General features: G+C 37.4%; 1 protein-coding gene across 3 annotated transcripts in view; it reads left to right on the top strand.

Moving 5' to 3' along the window:
- Positions 1-20256, top strand: part of STAT4 (signal transducer and activator of transcription 4) — a 3571511-nt gene that overhangs the window by 2647040 nt on the left and 904215 nt on the right. The gene's annotated exons all lie outside the window — the stretch shown is intronic.

Here is a 20256-nt window from a genome sequence, read left to right as displayed (position 1 = left end):
CTGCTATTCAGCAGCCCTTTCTGGCCAGGCCCACTTCCCTGTGACAACCACCCCTCTCTTCCAAGTCATACACCTGTTTCTCTTCGCCTGTCTCTTTCCTTTCCAACCTGGGCAAAGATCATTCAGGATGCCTGGGTTCTTTCCTTTATCCAAAAAGGTTACTTTATGACTTGGAATACTCTCCCTTCTTTCATGGGGATTTCTCAGCCCCCTTCCTGTCAACTTCATCTGTTTCTTCAGATCCTATCTCAGCTTCTTGTTCAGGGCACTATTCAACCTGTACCTCTACATCAGAGAGGAATGGGGTTTTATTTATTTATTTATTTAACATTTGTTGACCGGGAATGTCCGACTAGGTTCCACAGAGCCTGTTTTCAGCGGAGGCCCGGGGAGAAATGCTCCAGATGCATGTCTTTGGAATGGACCAACATGGTCTTTACTCCAAAATGTTTCTGGTGCCATGAAAGGATGGTCCTTGGAGACCAATTTTAGACCTCTCCCACTTAAACACTTTCCTGGTAGTGCCTTCTTTCTGGATGCTTTCACTTCAAACACCTTTTCTCCTGATTTCTCTTCAATCTTTCATGGCTTCCTTAGATGTCAGAGATGCTTATCTGCATATTCCCATTCACCCTCAATACAGGAAATTTGTACATTTCTCGGTGGGTTCTTTGCACGTTCAGTTTTCTGCCTTGCCATTTGGTCTTTCCAGTGCCCCAAGGGTTTTCACAAAGTGCTTGGCCCCAGCCATTGCTTTCCTGAGGGTCCACGGGGTTCAGGTTTATCCTTACTGAGCCAATGATCTTTTTCTGGCCAACAATTCCAGTTAGTTGTCTCAAAACCTTGTGGAGGCCATTCATCTCCTTCAGGGCGTAGGGTTCACAATAAATTTCAAAAAATCCAGTCTGACTCCATCTCAGGATTACATCTTCTTAGGGTGCAGGTTCAGGACAGATCTGATGATGGTTTAACTGCCTGCAGACAAGGTTCTCTCTCTCTTACATCCTTCATGGAAAGCCTTCTGCCTCTTCCTTCTGTCCCGGCCATGGAATTTCTGATACTTCCACGATTCCCCTGCTGCCTTTGGCAAAGCTTCATATGAGGAAATTCAATAGTTTCTAAAGACGTGGTCTCAAGATACTCACCTTTTAAATGTCCTGGTTCCTCTCTCCTCCCCTCCCCTGATTGAAAACAGAGCTCCACTGCTGGATTCAACAACTGTCTCTGATTCCAGGCCTTTCCTCTTCTTTTACCCAGATCTTCTCAACAGATGTTCACAGCTGCCTCAGGCATAGGCTGGGGGGCAACCTTTGCTTCCAGGAAGGTTCAGGGTCTTTGGTCTCCACCTCAGCAGAGGGAGCACATCAATATCCGAGAGATGAGAGCTCTGATTTTAGCCTTGCAAACCTTCCATCCCCTTTTCGTACCAGGCCATCTGAAGATTTTTACAGACAATACCACCATCCTCTGGTACATAAAGGTTAGCACTCAAGGAGTGGGAGTTAGCTATTCAGTACAAAGTAACCTTTCATGCTGTTTACCTACCCTTGGCTCAAAACTCTGTGGCAGATGCATTAAGCAGATCCATGACACAATCCCATGAATGGATGCTTCAGAGGGATGTGTTCCTGGATCTAGTTGACTGGTGCATTACTCCAAATCTAGATCTCTTTGCCTCCCCTCAAAAAAGACAACTTCCTCTCTTTTATGCCAGGGTCATGCATCCTGTGGCCTGGAGGGTGTATGCCTTTCTCATGGAAGGGGAAGTTTTTGTATGCATTTCCCCCTTCCCTCTAATTCAAAAAGTTTTGCTGAAAATTCAGCAGGACAGACCAGAAATCTTGTTGGCGACTCCCTTTTGGCCAAGACAGCATTGGTTCCCTCTTCGGCAGTTAGCCAAGGGCCATTACCACAAGTTGCCTCACCAGTTGGACTTACTCACACAAGGCAAGGGATCCTTGATTCATCCACATCTGTCAACACTACAGTTGATGTCATGGGTGATCAATTTTTGATCCCTTTTAGGCACCTTTTTTCACAGGATGTGCTTAGGTTTTGCAGGAGGCCAGGAAACCCAATACTAGGAAATCTTACATTTCCAAATGAAAATGATTTTCTGTCTGATGCCTCAGAAGAAGTCTAGATCCACTAACCATGGACATTCCAATTGTACTTTTTTACTTGTGTGAATTGCTTAATAGTAGTTTGTCATATTCCTCAGTGAAAGTCCACTGTTCTGCTCTTTCTGCTTGCCTGCCAGTAAAACCTAGTGACATTAAATACTCAAGATATTTATCAGGTTTTATTTGCCATTAGCACCTCCTTTAGCCTTCAGATTGGAGGTTAAACTTTTTCTTAAAAGCGTCCTCCACATCAGACCTCCCAGGAAATAAGTGTTTCCTCCTTGGGATCTTAACTATGTTTTAGAGAAGCTAACTGTAGCTCCTTTTGAGCCTGCGGCCTTGTCTCCTTTGAAGCTATGCATTTGGAAAACAGTGCTTCTGATAGCCTTAACTTCTGCTAGAGGTTTCTGAGATACAGGCCTTGATGGCATCCCCTCCTTTCTTGGTTTTCCACAAGGGCAATGGTGTCTTTGAGAATGAATCCTTCTTTCATGCCTAACATGGTGAATAATTTGTCTCTTAATCAGTCTATCCAATTGCCAGGAGTGGCCTTAGGTCAACTGGCGCCCTAGGCAAAAGGGCTCCACAGCACCCCCACCACACCACCTGGTGCCCCCATCCTGGTCTACCTACACCAAATAAATACTGGAAAAGTGCCCCTGCTGCAGCGGCGCCCTAGGGGGCCACCTAGTTGGCCTATGCCTAAGGCTGGCTATGCCAATTGCCCACCTTTTTCCTCTTCTCCGCAGTCCTCTAGTATGAGAATTTTGCATACCTTAGATGCACACAGGCAGCTCAGATTTTACCTTGACAAAACAAAATCTATTAGGAAGTCAGATCAGCTCTTTGTGTCTTTTCATCCCAGGGCTCTGAGTTTACCTGTTTCTAGACAAACTATTTCATCTTGGATTTCTAAAGCTATTGTATTTTATGTTTGTCATGGAAAATCACTGTCTTCTTCTGTCAGAGCCCATTCCACCAGATCAGTTACTTTATTGGGGGCTTGGCCTGGACACTAATTCCATTTTGAAGGCTGCTACTTGGTCTTAGGTCCATACTTTTAACAAACATTAAAACATTACAGGTTGGACACTATCTCTAATACCAGGGCAGGATTTGCTAGAGCTGTTCTGCATGGATTTGTGGAGAATACTTCCTCACATTGTTCTTCTGCTCCTTCCTCTACCCTAGGTTCCCATTAAGCTTTATCACTCTCCCATGTGTAAATAATACTGCAACATTGATTAAATGGACATAGAATAGTTGTGTAAAATCTTACCATAACCATAGATGTCCTTTACTTCTGTGTTGCAGTATTCTCTCCCACCACCTTCCCATGCAACTTATTCCTTCCTAGGATGACACCTTGTTTGCCTTAGGACTTTTGTTCCTCATGGAGCTTCCTTGTTCTGAGGATGGTACTTGCAGACGTTCTTTTATGGCTGATGCTGTCAGAGCCTACGTGCAATATCCCACGTATTGGCAGTGGCTATAAGCTTTTTTATACAGGCCGAATGTCAAGTCATTGGGTGGAAGCCAACCCATATGTAAAGAATACTGCAACATAGAAGAGAAGGACATCTATGGTTATGGTAAGATTTTACACAACTATTCTTTCACATAACCGAGATGAAAATAACAAAACTTCATAAACCCAAATGGTGACTGTTTACTAGGTTAAGTAGACACTTGGCCAACATGCCCTGTTGTTCACTGTAGTGTGATCCCAGGATTGGTATATTTATTTGGGGGGGTGGGGGTGCATAGCCCCCCACCTAGGTGGAATTTACTTACCTCAGCTTGCGTTTTAACAGTTGGACATGTATTTACTTACCATGGTGAAACTCACCGTTCGGGTTTATGAAGTTTCGTTATTTTCGTCTCAGTTATGTGAACGTCGGTTATGTGAGAGTTGATCATTAGAGGTAGACCCTTTATGATCTATGTATTTTTACACCCCATCCTCAACTTTCTACCCCATACTCCACCTCAGCAACCGAAGATTACAGCCTATTAATTAAAACATGCTTTTGTCTAGCTTTTTTTTTTGCACTGTATTGCCTAACAGTCTTAATACCAAAAATAAATAAGAAGAGAGAGACAAAAAAGAAAGAGAAGAGGAAGAAGAAAAAAGGCATCTGTTTATTGTAGTAACTTTATCACATACAGGAACAACTAAAATACTTTATTATAAAATATGCAATTCATATTGTGAAGTTTCATAAAATACTGTTAAGAACAGAAATTGTTTTACTTAGTTACCTTTTTTATTCGCTTCCCCTCAGAGTCCTTCCAAACATTAATGATATGAAGTGAGGCAAAAAGTCAACAAAAGTCCACTCTTTCCACTTTTTCATATACAGCCATATTTCATAAATGCAACGGATGGTTTGCAGTCTCACATGTATTCACTAATTTTCGTGTTGCTGTTCTTCTTCCTGATTATCTCCATCTCCCAACTCCAGATAGCAGTTCATTTCCAATGTATTCCTTATTATCTTTGTCAACTACTGTGCTTTTCTGTGTCTTACAAGCATTTTTCTTTGGAACAGTGGAAAAGTTTTCATTGGTAACATCTGTCCATGTGCTTTATTATCAGAAGAGTGAGAAGCAGAGTCCCCTTCTGCTTGATGGCTCACTTTTTGTTGGACACACTTTTGCATTTCCTCATTAACACGTTCTGCATAAAAAAATGACTGATCCTCCAGGAAAAAAATTCTGAAGGTGGCTTGAATCTCATACCCACGTGCAGCTTGAATCTCATACCCGCGTCTTGACATTCCCTGATTACTGGCATAATTTGTTTCTCTTCTGCCTGGTATACAATGAATAATAATTTTCCACAAATACTGTACTGTCTCCAACTTTTAATGTCCCTTTGCCACAGTTTTATCAGGATCAGCTCTTTCTGCTGGTAGGTTTGCATCTTTACTAATAAAGGTCTTGGCTGCTTTCTCATGGCCATATTTGGAGGGTACACATGGTGTTCCCTTTCAGTTAACAGTTCCTGCATAGAATACCATTCCAGTTGCTTATTTGTGCCATCATAAAATTATTACAATCTGTTCCTTATAGTTTTTCTGGTACAGCAGAAAATCTTAGATTTTCTGCAAGTGCTCTGTCTCCTAATTTTACCATTTTTGGAACATCTCTTCTTGAACAGTCTCATACTCAGCCATCCTTTTCATTTCTGTCTCAGATTTTTGCAGTTTTATCAACTCATCTGAATATCTTTTAAATATTTCCCATGTTCCAGTATTTTATTTGAGTTGATATACTTCTTCAGTATTTCATTTAATTTAATCAGCTCTGAGCGCATTTGACTTATTTGTGCCTATAGATTACTGGAAGCCATGCCTTGCTCCATAGCTGGAGCTTGAGCTGTTTTTTTGCTTAACCACTGTAGTGTTATTCTCAGTCAGTGTTTTCTGTTCACCTTTTCTAATTGAATTTCTTTCAGGCTCACTTAAGTTTCTTCTTTGCTGGCATACAGGTAGGGTACTTACTAGCAAGTAACTGAATTTTACTCAAATTGACAGTATCTCTGACTGCAGTTTCCCAGTTTCTGTTTTCACACTAGTTGAGCTGAAGTCAAGCCATTCATCGGTGTGCAGCTATCTTGGAAGTCCAATTTGTATAAAAGATTTTGACTGTAATGCATAGCAAGCATATGTAAGCAACTCCATGTAGAGCTGCAAAATTTCATCTAGCGCTACATTTCTGAGGAAAGCTACTCAGGTCACATGAGCCCTGACAGGTGTGCTTTGGGTTTTTAAGTTAGTTGTAGTCATCTTTTACAGATAAGATCTAAGCTGTCTATGCGTATCCAGGCAGTGCACTCTATATTGTCCTTTGCTGGTATCATTTGGGAAATAAATTGGCAAGTAGACAGGTGGTTTAGGTTGGGACTGTGTTGCAACCTTGAGCATAAAAGAGGGACTGGTTTGAAGTGTAACTCTATCCTTCTGAAACATAATACATGGGTACGTGGAAGACAGGGTTTGCAAGTGTGAAATTCATTTAACAAAGGTAATAATCACTTGAAACTGGTTTTCCCAGGCAAGAAATTGAGTTCAACAGATTTAGCAGGTTAACATTGGCTAAGATGAGTTTCTGCAGTGCAAAATTTAAGTCCCATGTAGGAGTGGGGCAAATTAAATGGGGTCTAGTGTAGAAGAGTCCCTTTAGGAAGGACTTACAAAGCTTATGGGAGACTAAAGAGGATGATGGGAAACCTTTTTTAAACACCTTTATTGAATTATCCCTTTTGACATAGGCAACTTTACATTTATATAATAGCAATCAAACATTTATATAATAGCAATCAAAGTGTACAAATATTATATTTCACATATATTCCTATATATCATATAAACTAAGCTACAATACATAAATTGCTCAGTTCCTGCCCTTTTGTCGTTAAACAAGAAACATCTTTATTAAACCATAACTTATGACCTAACCAATCATACATTTATATAAATGAAAGCAAACCATGCCGACACAATCCTAGGTGCAAGCATTTTACATCACAAACCATACTGACAGACTCACAGTTGCAAATGTATACATCACTTATAATCTTCCCAATCATTTTCAGTCAAGCATTACATAGCTCATTAAGTCCTGCCTTCTTTTAAACTTCATTCCTCCCCTGTATGTATCGTTTCACAGTTTCCATTTTTTCCTGTGTAGTTTGCTGCTATCCTTTATTAACAATCTCAGTTCCAGTTGTTTTATCTCTCTCACTATATTCACTACTTTTAGTATAATTTGTTTAAATTTTCATTTTCTGGTAATTGCTTTTTTGGCAGCCACCATAATTAGAGACAGCAAGGCCTTACCATGTCTAGGCAATTCTGATTCTGTTTCATTGCTCCGAAAAATAATCTTCATTGTCACACCAATCTGCCCACCCAGCATCTCCGACAGTGCATCCCACAGGGAATCCTTAACATCTGCCAGTTCACTGCACTCCCAAAGTATATGTTCCCAATTACCTCTTTCTTGCCCGTCACACCTACAACATTTGCTATCAACCTGAGGAAAAATTCTCTGGAGTCTACTTGGGGTACAAAAATATCTGTGTAAACATTTCAGAGCAAAAATCCTAAATCCTTCTAGAGTTTGTTGCATACTTGGGAGACATACATATATCCCCCCATTGTTTCTTTGTGAATTGCTTACCCAATCTCTCTGCCTAATCCTTTCTAACCTCCTCTGGTTGATTCTTATAGTTATCATGCAATATTTTATATGCTGTACTAATTATTTCTTTTTTAGTGGCAGCTTCTGTTCTAGATTCTACTAATAACTCTACCAGTGCTGGTCTTTCATTTAGAACCCCCCCATTTATTTCTCTTTGCCTATACTCTGATATCAATCCTTGATAGGGAAGGCAATCTGTAACCTGCAGTCCAAATAAATTCTTGGCCTTTTCCCATACTATTGCCATTTCCTCTCTAGTTACTTGCTCCCAATACCTTGGTTCCTTTGCCAGCTTTCTCCATTAAATTCCAGTCCCCTCTTGCCTATTGTCTATATCCCTAATTGCAGTCACCCCTATCGGTAGAATCTCCTTTTTCCATTCCCATGTTGGCTTAGTTCTTAAAATGCTTTCTGACACTTTATGGATATAATATTCTATATGATTATTGTTATTCTCCTTATAAGGCCTGCACCCAAAATACCAGTCTCTCCTTGTTTCTTGAACTTCCCCCCTGTTTCAACATCATCCCTTTCCACTTTGAATTATAATTTTCCGTTTGTGCTGTGTATAGGAACCTTTATTGTGTAGCTCTGACGTACCCCTTCAAATTCAGTAATCCCAATTCACCCTGTTCTACTGGAAGAATCAGCTTATCCCACTTGACTCTTGCCATCTTCCCCTCTCAGATAAATTCCTTCAGCTCTTTACCAATTACTATACACAACTTCTCCTGTGGTTGATAAAAATATGCCTGACCTGTGTATAACACTGCAGGGACTAGAACAGTTTGACTGCTTGTATCTTAGTATCCATATCCATATAACAAAGCTTCCATTTTCTCAGTTTTTGTATTATCTTTTGTTTAGTCTCTTCTCACATATCCTTAGCTGCCGTACCAGAATCATTTTAATTCAAACTCCTAAATACTTTATTTTATCATGTCCCCATAAATACATATATTGCTGAACCAATTTTTTTGTGTGGGTACATAATTTACTGCTATTGCCATTGTTTTAGCTTTTGTATCCCAAAAAGATTTGAAACTGTCTCAAAATGTTCCACAACACTGTAACGTCTCTTTCTGGTTTTGTCAGGTATAAAATAATAATATCTAAACAGAGCCAGCTTTTTTTTGACTACCATACCAATTACATCCTTGAATTTCTGAGTCCCTTATTTTCTTTGCCAGTGGTTCAAAATATAATGCAAGTAACAAAGGGGAAAGAGGACACCCCTGCCTGTTTCTCTGCTCAAGCAGAAATTATCAAAGAGACCACACCCACTTTAATTTTTGCCAAAGAACCCCCACTATATCCCACTAATCAACTTTATAATTTTTTTTCAGGAAATGCAAATGCTTCAGTTGTCCTGCTCATGAAGTTCCAGCTTACTCTGTCAAATGCTTTCTCTACATCAAGACCAACGACCAACAATGGCATGTTCTTACATTCTGCTTCCCTTTGGATTATCAGTGTTCTGTTAATGTTGTCAAATGTTTCCCTCCCCTCCACAAAACCACACTAACCCATATCTATTAATGTTGGCATTACTTTTGTCATTCTTTTAGCCATTATAGTCATGAACACTTTATAATCATGGCTTAGTATTGAAATGGGTCTGTATGAAGCTGGGTCTGATGCATCTTTTCCCTCTTTAGGTATTACACCTACCCCTGCTCTCTTCCAGGATGTTGGTACTTCTTCTTCTCTTAAAATGCTGTTAAACAAAACCTTTCAGATCTTTATCATTTTTCCCTTGTAGCTTCCAAACTTCCACAGGAATATCATGTATTCCTGCGGACATTCCTTTAGATTGCTTGTACATCACAATTTTTATTTCATCTTCTCCTATCCTAACCGTTAGTAATTGAGCCTCATCTGCCTATAACCTTGGCTTTATTTAATTCTTCCATAAATATTTTCATTCATTTGTTTCTTTTCTTGATTTCCATATTTCTCTGTTTTATACATACTTTCATAGAATTTCTAAAATATGTCTAATACCTCAAAAGGATCCTTGTTATATGCTCCCTAAGCTTGCCCATGACCCTTTCTACTTTCCGTTTCCTGAGTCATTGTTCTAAAAGTTTCTGTACTCTGCTGTTATTATCAAGAAAATTTGCTTAACAGCAGTATTTCTAAATTCATACATGTTATCGAGGTACTCCCCTATTTTATGATTAGCATTCTGCAGTTGATCTTCTTGTTCTGTGAGATTTCCCCTGTTCTGCAATACTTTAACATTTATCATTCCCTCTAAATAATTCTTGTTACTTCTTAACCATAGGTCCCTTTCTTTTATTTCAACCCTATTTTTAAACTCCACCTTAATTTTATCTCACTCCCTAACTATATTTTCAGAAGAAATTTATATTCTCTCTAATAGCTACTGAATAATCTCCACTACCCATTCCTTAAATTCCTCTCTTTTCAAAAGATAGGTGGGAAAGCACCAGTGTCTCATTTTTATTTCATAACCATGTGTTTTTATTTTAGTTATTATTGCTGCATGATCTGAAATAGTTACTGGGTATGTATCAAGACCTTCAATTAAATGCACATGTTCCTGTGAAGTGTAAATTCTGCCTTGCCTAGCCCAGTTTTTATATTTTGTGGAATAATATGACAAAGTTCGCAGATGATTGCAAGTTGGGAGCTATTATTAACTCCCCAAGTGATGCTGACATCCTACAGAAAGGCCTTAATGAGACCAATGACTGGTGTCAGAACCATGGCCTTAAGCTCAATGCCAAAAAATGTGTTTTCATCCCCTTTGGGAAGAACCCAGTTCCCTTGAATTACCACACTGATGGTAGTCCACTGAACACAGAAAGTGTTATAAGAGATCTGGGAACCCAGGTTGACAGCAACCTCTCTTTTGACCACCACATTGCCACTGTGGTCAGAAAGTTCTTCTATGTGGCACATCTCATTAATAAGGGTTTTGCATTCAGGAAGAAAGAGGTTATTGTCTCCCTCTACTCTTCCCTCATTAGGCCAATCATTGAGTACAACGCCCCATTTGGCATGTACCTCACTAGACGCCTGCAACAACTGGGGACGCTGCAAAAGTACCTCACAAAGAGGATCCTAGGCCTTAAACACTTGTCCTATATGGACTGACTCAGAAAACTCCAATTATTCCCTGTCTCATATCGCCTACTTAGAGGCGATCTCTGCTTGACTTACAAAGCCATGTCTGACCCAGCTCTGTTAGAAATGCTACATCTAAAGAAATCACAATCCATCCGCATCACACGCTCCAGAGACCTCAACCTCACTACCATAGTCAACAGAACATGCTGGAGGGACAGGTTCATAACCCAGAGACTGCCCTTGCTGTGGAATAGACATCCCATACATGTCAAGCAGAGTACCTCACTGGCCCTCTTAAAGAGAAATCTTGATGAGTGGATGGGAAATAGAAAATTCACCCCGGGGATCACTCCAGTGGCTCTACTTGACAGAGGCACTAGGAATTAAGGTTGGGTGACATGATGCCAGGGCAATCCTATGGACTAGGCTTGTAAAGGCTCCATGGCCATTAGTCTAGTACACACCTATGAACCTATATGTAAATTCACTGCGAACTCCTATTACTGAATTCACATCTTCCATGCCAAATATTTTCATACATTTCTTCATAAATCTACCCTCCTTTGTTATACTTTCCCTTCTGAGCCCCCCAGATACATCTTCACTGTTGCAAATCAGATTCCAGTCTCCACCTATAAGCAGTATTCCTTGCTGAAAACTTATTTCTCCCAGAATTTTCGTAAGGTCCAGTATAGCAGTGTTAGGTGGAGTATAAATACATGGCAATGTAACCCTTCTCCCTTGCCAGTAGTCCCTTAGCACTGCACATCTGGCATTGTTTTCTTTTTTATCCTCTTCTATCACTATTGAAGCTCCTCTTACAATTAATTTAAGTACACCTCTTTACCTTTGTTCCAGGTATTCAGCTAAATAACTGTCCTGAAAACCTGTCTTTATCAAATTCACATGTTCAGATCTTTCTAAATGTGTTTCCTGTAACATAACTATTTACACACTGCAGTTTTAATATAGTTCACTACTCTTTCTTTTTTGTGTTTATCTGTGAGGCCATTGACATTCAGAGATATTACAAAAAGGATCATTGCATTAAAAAAGTTATTATTTCCGCCTTTTATGTATAATGAGCGATAAAAACAACAAATACAGCACTAATAAAATAAGTAACAAAAGGCAACAGCTCCAAAGGCAAACCAAAACTTTAATGTGTGAGCGCTTTCATTCACTTAAATCAAATGAACTTCTTCAGACAAATTCAAACAGTAAAACCCCTCCTTATATTGCCATGAAATCACATGACCAATAAAATGCATTGCATTACAAGTTTAAAACTGGTTGTTGAAAGGCATATACATATTTATAAAGATATTTACATATACTTTAAAAGATTTTTTAAGCACAAAGTGGAACATTATTAATAAATAAAAACAATCAAAAAAGTGCATCCATACAAACCTATAAGTACATAAAATATTGTGCTATAAGAACATTCTGTACTGAATTTCATAAATTCATTCACCGTAATAAACTTTTAAGCTTGAGTAAACACATAGCGGAACACTGTTCATTAAAGCCTGGATAACTATGTGCATTTAAAGTAAGTTGCCACCATAACTCTTCTGTTTTGAGTAATAAGGATGTATGCCCACCTCTAGGGCTCTCCATCACCTGGTCGATCACCTTAAATTTAAAGTGGTGTCCAGGGTTGTCCCTAATGTGATTGGCCAAGGCACTATTTTCCCTATTTCTATTTATACTATAAATGTGTTCATAGATCCTTTATTTGAACCTACGATCGGTTTTGCTGATATAAAATGCCAGGCAGAGTTGACATCTTGCCAAATATACCACGCTTTTAAAGTTACAGTCATATCTAACAGTGAGCGAAAAATGCCTATTAGCAATTGTATAGTCCCTACCTATATCTATGTACCTGCAAGATACCAATAACCTTCTTATGACTAATAAAAATGTACTGGATACGTTTAACTATTTAACATCACCAACACCTATCACACCCGTTATCTTTGGCACTCCGAAGATTCATAAGAATCTTGCTAAACATCCTCTACGCCCCCATAACTGATGGGAGAAATTCAGCCACATATGCTTGTGCTAAGGTGGTTGATGGTATCTTGAAAAAATAAGTAGCAATGGAACACCAAATTTGTAAAGACTCCTGGTCATTTTTAAGGGGCATGAATAATCAGGAATGTAGAGAAGAGCTCAACGTTTTAGCTGTGGATGTAAAAGACCTTTACACAGCCATCTCCCACAATTTGGGAATTGAATGGGTGGTAGACGTGTTAGTGGAAAGAGGTGCCCCTGCAAATAAAATTAGATTAGTTAAAGAACTACTATACATCATTTTGCAGAATGATTTTTTTCATATTTAGTGGTATATACTACCTACAGAAAAGGGGAGTAGCTATGGGGCCCACATGTGGCGTTAGCCTTGCCAGCCTAGTTATGGTCTTCTGGGAGCACCATTTTGTGTTTACCAGTAGTAACATCAAAGATAAAATTGTGTATTATACACGATTTTTGGATGACATATTTATGATCATAAATGGAAATAAAACTACGGCCAAGGAAATAGTGGCTGAGATGAATGCCAGCACATCCTGGAATTCAAATCCAATGTTGACAGGATAAAGATTGCTTATTTGGATGTGGAATTAACTAAGGACATTTTAAGGAGATGCTACCTATCTAAAATTCATAGAAGGATAACCTACTCTAACTCATTTTTACATTACACAAGCTGCCATCCACAGTACCAGAAAAAATCTATAGTCAAAGGCCAGCTGGTTAGGGCAGCATGGATGATCACCTTGGATATAGAATTTGTGCAGGAATGCAATAATTTAAAACAAATGTTTGAAAGAAGGGCCTGTCCAGAAGTGCTAATGCAGGGACTCATAAAAGAGGTCCAAATAAAAAGAAGGGAGGGGCACTTCTCACCCATTTTGGGACTACCAGTCTTATTAGCTCATACGCCTAGCCCTGCCACCCCTGAGGGTAATAGTGCTGATATAGGTTTGCCAATGCATAGTAATAACAATAGTGATAAGAACAGATACACTGTCAACTTGATTACTATATATACACATTATGGTGAGTCCATAAGGGGCACCCTGTTAAAAAACTGGTGTATCCTTATGAAAGATATAGATCTTAGATCTAAATTGGGCGCCCTACCAAGAGTTGTGTATAGAAAAGGAGCTAACTTAAAAAATATATTGGAGAAAGAGCATAAACTGCACATCAGGAACACAGGAATGGTTAAATGTGAAGCATGTGCCTATTGCAGGTACATAGATATAGGTAGGGACTATACAATTGCTAATAAGCATTTTTCGCTCACTGTTAGATATGACTGTAACTCTAAAAGCATGGTATATTTGGCAAGATAAAGTTCCAAAAAGGTGCCAAAACGTAACAAAACTAAAACAAACAATGAGCACCCAGATAGCCGTTTTACCCAAACAAAGTTTATTTAGACACAGCAAACACTCAAAATTAACGCTGAAACACCAGTACACAGTTCGTTTTCGTCTGTGACTTCCTCAGAATGATAACAAGCTTACAAACTCAGCAATATATAACATAGTCCATCCTCAATAATTACTTAATTAATACCAATCAATATTCGAACATCAATTGTAAAACAATTTTTGATGATTGATTCAAATGATTGATGATTGGTATTAATTAAGTAAGTGGTTCTGGGGTAGCACTTTAATTGTTTTACAGTTGATGTTCGAATATTGATTGGTATTAATTGATTATTGAGGATGGGCTGTGATTTACATTGCTGAGTTTGTAAGCTTGTTATCATTCTGAGGAAGTCACTGACGAAAACGTACTGTGTACTGGTGTTTCAGCATTAATTTCGAGTGTTTGCTGTGTCTAAATAAACTTTGTTCAGGTAAAACGGCTGTCCAGGTGCTCATTGTATATTTGGCAAGATGTCAACTCTGCCTGGCGTTTTATATCGGCAAAACCAATCACAGGTTCAAAGAAAGGATCTATGAACACATTTATAGTATAAACAGAAATAGAGAAAATAATGCTTTGGCAAACCACATTAGGGACCACCCTGGACACCACTTTAAATTGAAGGTGATCGACCAGGTGATGGAGAGCCCTAGAGGTGGGCATACATCCCTATTACTCGAAAGAAAAAGAGTTATGTTGGCAACTTACTTTAAATGCACATAGTTATCCAGGCCTTAATGAGCAGTGTTTTGTTATGTGTTTACTCAAGCTTAAAAGTTTGTTACGCTGAATGAATTTATGAAATTCAGTATAGAATTTTCTTATAACACAATATTTTATGCACTTATAGGTTTGTATGGATGCACCTTTTTGATTTTTATTTTATTTTTATTGTTTTTATTTATTAATAATGCTCCACTTTGTGCTTAAAAATTCTTTTAAAGTTTATGTAAATATCTTTATAAATATGTGTATGCCTTTTAACAACCAGTTTTAAACTTGTGTTGCAATGCATTTTATTGGTCATGTGATTTCATAGTTATATAAGGAGGGGTTTTATTGTTAGAATTTGTCTGAAGAAGTTCATTTGATTTGTGCGAACCAAAGCACTCACATATTAATGTTTTGGTTTGCCTTTGGAGCTGTTGCCTTTTGTTACTTATTTTATGTATAACACCTTTTTTGTTAAATGTCTAGTTCCAGCTGTTGTGTTACTTGCATAAACTGTTTGGCAGGTTGAAGTTTTATACAAAGTTGTTTCTTGTCATTTCCATTTGAGTCAGTGTCACATCTTACAAAACTTTGTTTTATCGAAAGTCCTCAAACAAAAAAAAAAAACACACTCCCAATACTCCCTAAAACCTATTAACTTAATACTAACATGCAAAACTATGTACATCTTTAAATACTGAAGTTTTACCCTCCTAATAGGAACAAAAGTCCCAAACTTGACAGCTACTCTCACAGACTTGTTAACTTAAAGAAAGGTTAAACATGCTAAGACACATGGTGCAGCCTGTGCTTTTACTAGTGCCATTTGGTTTTGTCTTGTCTTTATAGCTCTCTCAGCTGGGAAAACCCGTTAATGCTTTCAGAGAACATTATGTCGTAGCCAGTTTCTCTTCACAGTTATTTTGTTTTTTTCTTCAGCCAGTTGCTCTCCACCAGCCTCTAGCCAGTTTCTCTTTATCAGATTGCCTCCACGGAGACACGAGAACCAGGCAGCCATTTTCTATTTATCAGATTGTTTTCATGGAAACATGAAGACCAGCTGCAGAATTGCTATTGAGCATACATGTATTTGCTAGTAAAAAGCCTCATAATATTAAATATTCCTTTTCATTTACTTGCTTACTCTTAAAACATGTTACTAAATCAATAAAATTCCATAATCCAGTCATTTCCCCTTGCAAGAATGATCAAAAGCACATTAATTTTTCTTTTGTCATGCTCATTTTACCAGGCTGTTTTCATTGCATTGCATACATTTCTTAAAACTGAACAAGAAGAAAGACAGAAGGGAGAAAGAAAAGAAAAAAAACAGTGCCACCTGTTTACAATCCCCATTACACTTAAGAAAAACTGAGAAAACTTTACCTTATATCATGCAAAGAAAACCATACACCACCAAAATAGTGCTAGTAGGGAAAATTCTTTACTAACAGTTAACTTTCTCCCTCCTCTTGCCCTCCCCAAAGCATTTTTGAACATTAATGACATGGCATAAGGCTTATGCTTCATTGTGTCCCACAAGTCCAGCAGACTCTGAAAAAGTCCAATATTTCCACATTTTCATGTTCTATCACATTTCACATATATAGCATTTCACATATATAGTTATTGCATTGTAATCCTTTTAGAACTGTTTGATCCAGGCCTCAGTCTTCCTCTGTCAAAGTGCATTTTTGGTAGCTCTTTCCAGTTTTTTTTTCTCAAATTTTTTTTTATTTTTCAAATACAGTTTAATAAATTCCATATAATTTGTATATAACATCTCAAATAACTATGTACACTATTTACATCAGCCTGACGCTATAACAGAGCTCAATATATACAGTTAGTTTATAGATCTAGCAATCCAGTTATCAGAGTGCATCTGTTCAGTTATTGTAAAGTGTAAATCAATGATAAGACTTTTTTCTATGGATTGTTAATAAATGGCTTAGGATAAATCCTTAATTCTTTAATTTTAATTTCCAGCAATGCTGTGGTCTTCAGTAGGCTGTAGAAGTCTTCCAAAGTCAGTTTTGTGTTGGTATTCCATCTTCTTGTTATTCACTTCCTTGAGATTGCAAGTATTGTCCAAACTAGATGCATATTAGACTCATTCAAGTAAGGACCTTCGTACACATTTAATAATACTAGAGCTTTAGATAAGTTAAACGATTCATTAAATAAAGCTTGTAAAAAGTTTTTAATACTATTCCAAAATGGAGTCATTTTAACACAGTCGAAAAAAATGTGATTCAAATCTGCATTGTGTATTTGCTCACACCTCCAGCATATTCCCTTTGTGGAAGAATTAATTTTAGTAATTCTATCTGGAGTTAAGAATGCTCTGCACAAGCATTTCTGATTAAAAACTTTCCAGTATTGTGTAAAGGATGCATGTTTTATTGATAATAGAATATTTGATTTAATTTTTTCAGTTAGCTGTAATGAGTGTCCTTTTGTTATCTAATTCCAAAATGAGGATTTGGGTGTTATATAATTTATCAATATCTTGTAAAATTTCGAAATACTATTTCCCATGTCATAATCATTATATATATATATATATATATATATATATATATATATATATATATATATATATATATATATATATATTTATATATATGATTTCATATAGGTATTTTGTAAGTTTAGGTATTTCTTTAAATGAAGAATTAATAATTCTGCATAAATTTTGTGAATACGTCAAAATGCTTTGCATAGTTAGCCAATCTTGTTGTGGAATTTTGTATGTTGTTTCTATTGTTTGCATATCCAGAACTTTTAGTTCTTTGATACATTGAAACCAACAAACAAATCATTTCTGTTCTCAGGAATTAATTATTTCTCTGTATAGTTTATGTGGATAGCTCTTTGTAACTATGAATGGTGTAAAAAGATCAAACCAGATTTTTAAATCTATATTTGCATTAATAATTGTCCTAAATGAGTCAATGTAATCATTTGTCATACAAGTTTTAGTGGGCTTAGTTATGTTATATTGCATACTAATACATAATATATGCCATGGCAAATTGTTTTTATCTGTTGTTTGAATTTTTTTTGTAAATCATATTAATTTATTGATATTACAGTTAGTAATTCTTTCCAATTTGCAGAATAATTTGGACTTATCCAGTCTGAGATTGCTTTAGATATTGATGCTGTTATGTATGTTTCTATATCAGGAAAGTTTAATCCTCCCTGTTGCCATGGTCTGATATGATGTATTAAAGCTATTCTGTTTCTTTTGAGAAACCGTAAAAATTTTATTAGGCATGAGTTTATTTCTTGCTCTTTCCAGTTTTCATGCAGACTAAGATTCCTGAATCAGTGTGAATCACTGGCACTAGTGTACCCAGCATTGCCAGTGTCACATTATGGAGCTCTGGCACTGTGAGATTGAGCATTCTGTGGCATCAACATATGCATCTGAACACTTACCTACATAAATGTTTACATGTTTTCTTATTGTAAAACATTCTTAAATTAATTTAGTAGAGTTGCCACCAGTTAAAAGAGTTGCTAAATTTCGGTACTTTGGATCATACTTTTCTCAGAGCATCATATCCCTTAGTGATGGCAGTCTTTTACAGACTTAGAACATATTTAAATAATGATATCTGTGGATTTGCCTATCTATTTTTATAAGATATTTAGTGTACAAATGTAGCATATTTCCAGCACTTGTTTTGTTTCAGTTCATCTCTTTTTCTCATTTTATAAACCCGTTTTTAAAGTATTCAAAAATAGTTGGCAAACACATTATGGTAACCTAGGTTCAGTAGTTTCTTATGGTAAATGGATTTTTTCAAAATACCACTGTGACCTCAGTATTCCAAATTTAACATCTAGCATGTGGTTATAAGATCAGATTAGCTTTGTTGAATTTTTTTTCCCTTTCTTTTGGCAAAGATTGGCTGAGGATAGCTATACTGTCAAAGCTTTAATCAGGACAGTTAATGCTCTGAGCAAAGCACTGTTTGGCTCCCACCTCACCCCAATCTGACAGCATAAAAAAGTCTTCAAAGTTGAAAACTAAAGAGAAGAAATGTGCTCTGAGCTACGGATTCACTGAAAACGTATTCAGAGTTGATGATAATGAATGCATAGTGATAATCCTTTGTAATGATTGATACCCCTTCTGACACACTAATCTAAGCCACTGACAGCTGTAACACATTATGCCAAGGGTAGCCACCCCTTTGCCCCATCCTTTGTGTTACAGGTTTGTTATGTCATATGTCATAAGCGTTTATTTTGACATATCTTTCAGTGCCTTAACTTTTCTATGTGCCATTAGTATGGTCATATTATGTCAGCCACTGCTTTAAGGCACCAGTTTTTAGCATTTCATAATTCAATTCTAGATTTGGACATTAGGCTGGTTTAATTTTCTGTTGTTTAATAGTATCATCAGTTGAATGTGTCAGATTTGCTTCTTAAAAAAAAATCTTTTACTGGTTTCCTGTTCTGTTTTAGGAAGCTTCTTTTGAGTGGTTATGCCATTGTTTTAAGTATAATTTATAGTCACATCTAAACCCTCCCTTTAGAATTCTTCCATTGATGAGAGTCCCTGTTTGTTCCATTTGTTTAGTCTTTCTCCCTCAGTCTTTCATTTTTATGCATTTTGTTTATCTAGAATGTTTAGTGATAAATTACTTCATTCTTATCACATAGCTACTTGCCAAAGTTGAGAACCAAAACACAAAAAAACTTCCTGAAGTTGAGGACAAAAAGGAAAAAAAAAACTTGAAAAACAAAGCCAAAGTCCAGTATCATATGTAACTGTAGCAAGTGTCTTGCTCATGCCTCTCAACTGTCCAGAGTTTCGCAGAGTGTCTAGATTTTTGCCTCTTATTTTTGGTCTGTTCCTCATAAAATTTTTGTTTTTCAAGCAAATAATTGAGGACTGAAGTCAGTAAATAATGACAGACATTTGAGTTTCAGATTTCCCATCCTTCAGAAAATGCATGCTAACACAAAACATGTTATTCTAGCAACTTGCTAAGCTTATAAGAACAATATTTAAATCTGTCCCTGTTTTTGGGCCTTTGTCCCACCATAATTGTAAGTTTTGCCTAGATTTCTTGTGCTAAGATGTTGAGAGATATGCCATTGTTACATATTCACTTGATAAGCTACAATGTCAACTGTGGTTGATGAATGAATGCTGGTACTACACTTGAGTCTTAGTGGCATCTGCTAGTCATGCATAGGGTTGCACCTTTCATTGTGTCAAAAACCAGACTAAGGCCACACCCCTCACATCACACATAACCCTGCCCATTCTGGCCCCCTCTCCTACCCATGCTCCGCCCATCTTGTAACGTCACATTGATATCAGATGGCAGAGAATGCCCTCTTTTCCTGTTCCTGATGCCTTCTTTCAACCAATTTACTATGCTTTTCTGTGAAAAAGCATAGTAAATCAGCCACTAAAACAAACTCCGATAGTCTCTTTCCTTTTTTGAAACAGAATACCGGAGTTTGTACAGTGGTTTCTGGACTACTGGAGAATCAGTTTGATTTCCAGATAGTCCTGAAAAAAACAGATAGGTGGCAACCCTATTCATGGCCCATATCTGCCTGCTTTTGGTGTAGCCACCTCCATCATGCCACCCTAGTTATAGCTCTGGATAAATTTGTAGATGAA

This window comes from Protopterus annectens, chromosome 6.part0 (assembly GCF_019279795.1).
Source record: "Protopterus annectens isolate FY-2018-M chromosome 6.part0, PAN1.0, whole genome shotgun sequence".
Classification (NCBI taxonomy): Eukaryota; Metazoa; Chordata; order Ceratodontiformes; family Protopteridae; genus Protopterus; species Protopterus annectens.
The sequence above is the reverse complement of the archived record's forward strand: the minus strand, read 5'-3'. Positions and strand labels throughout refer to the sequence as shown.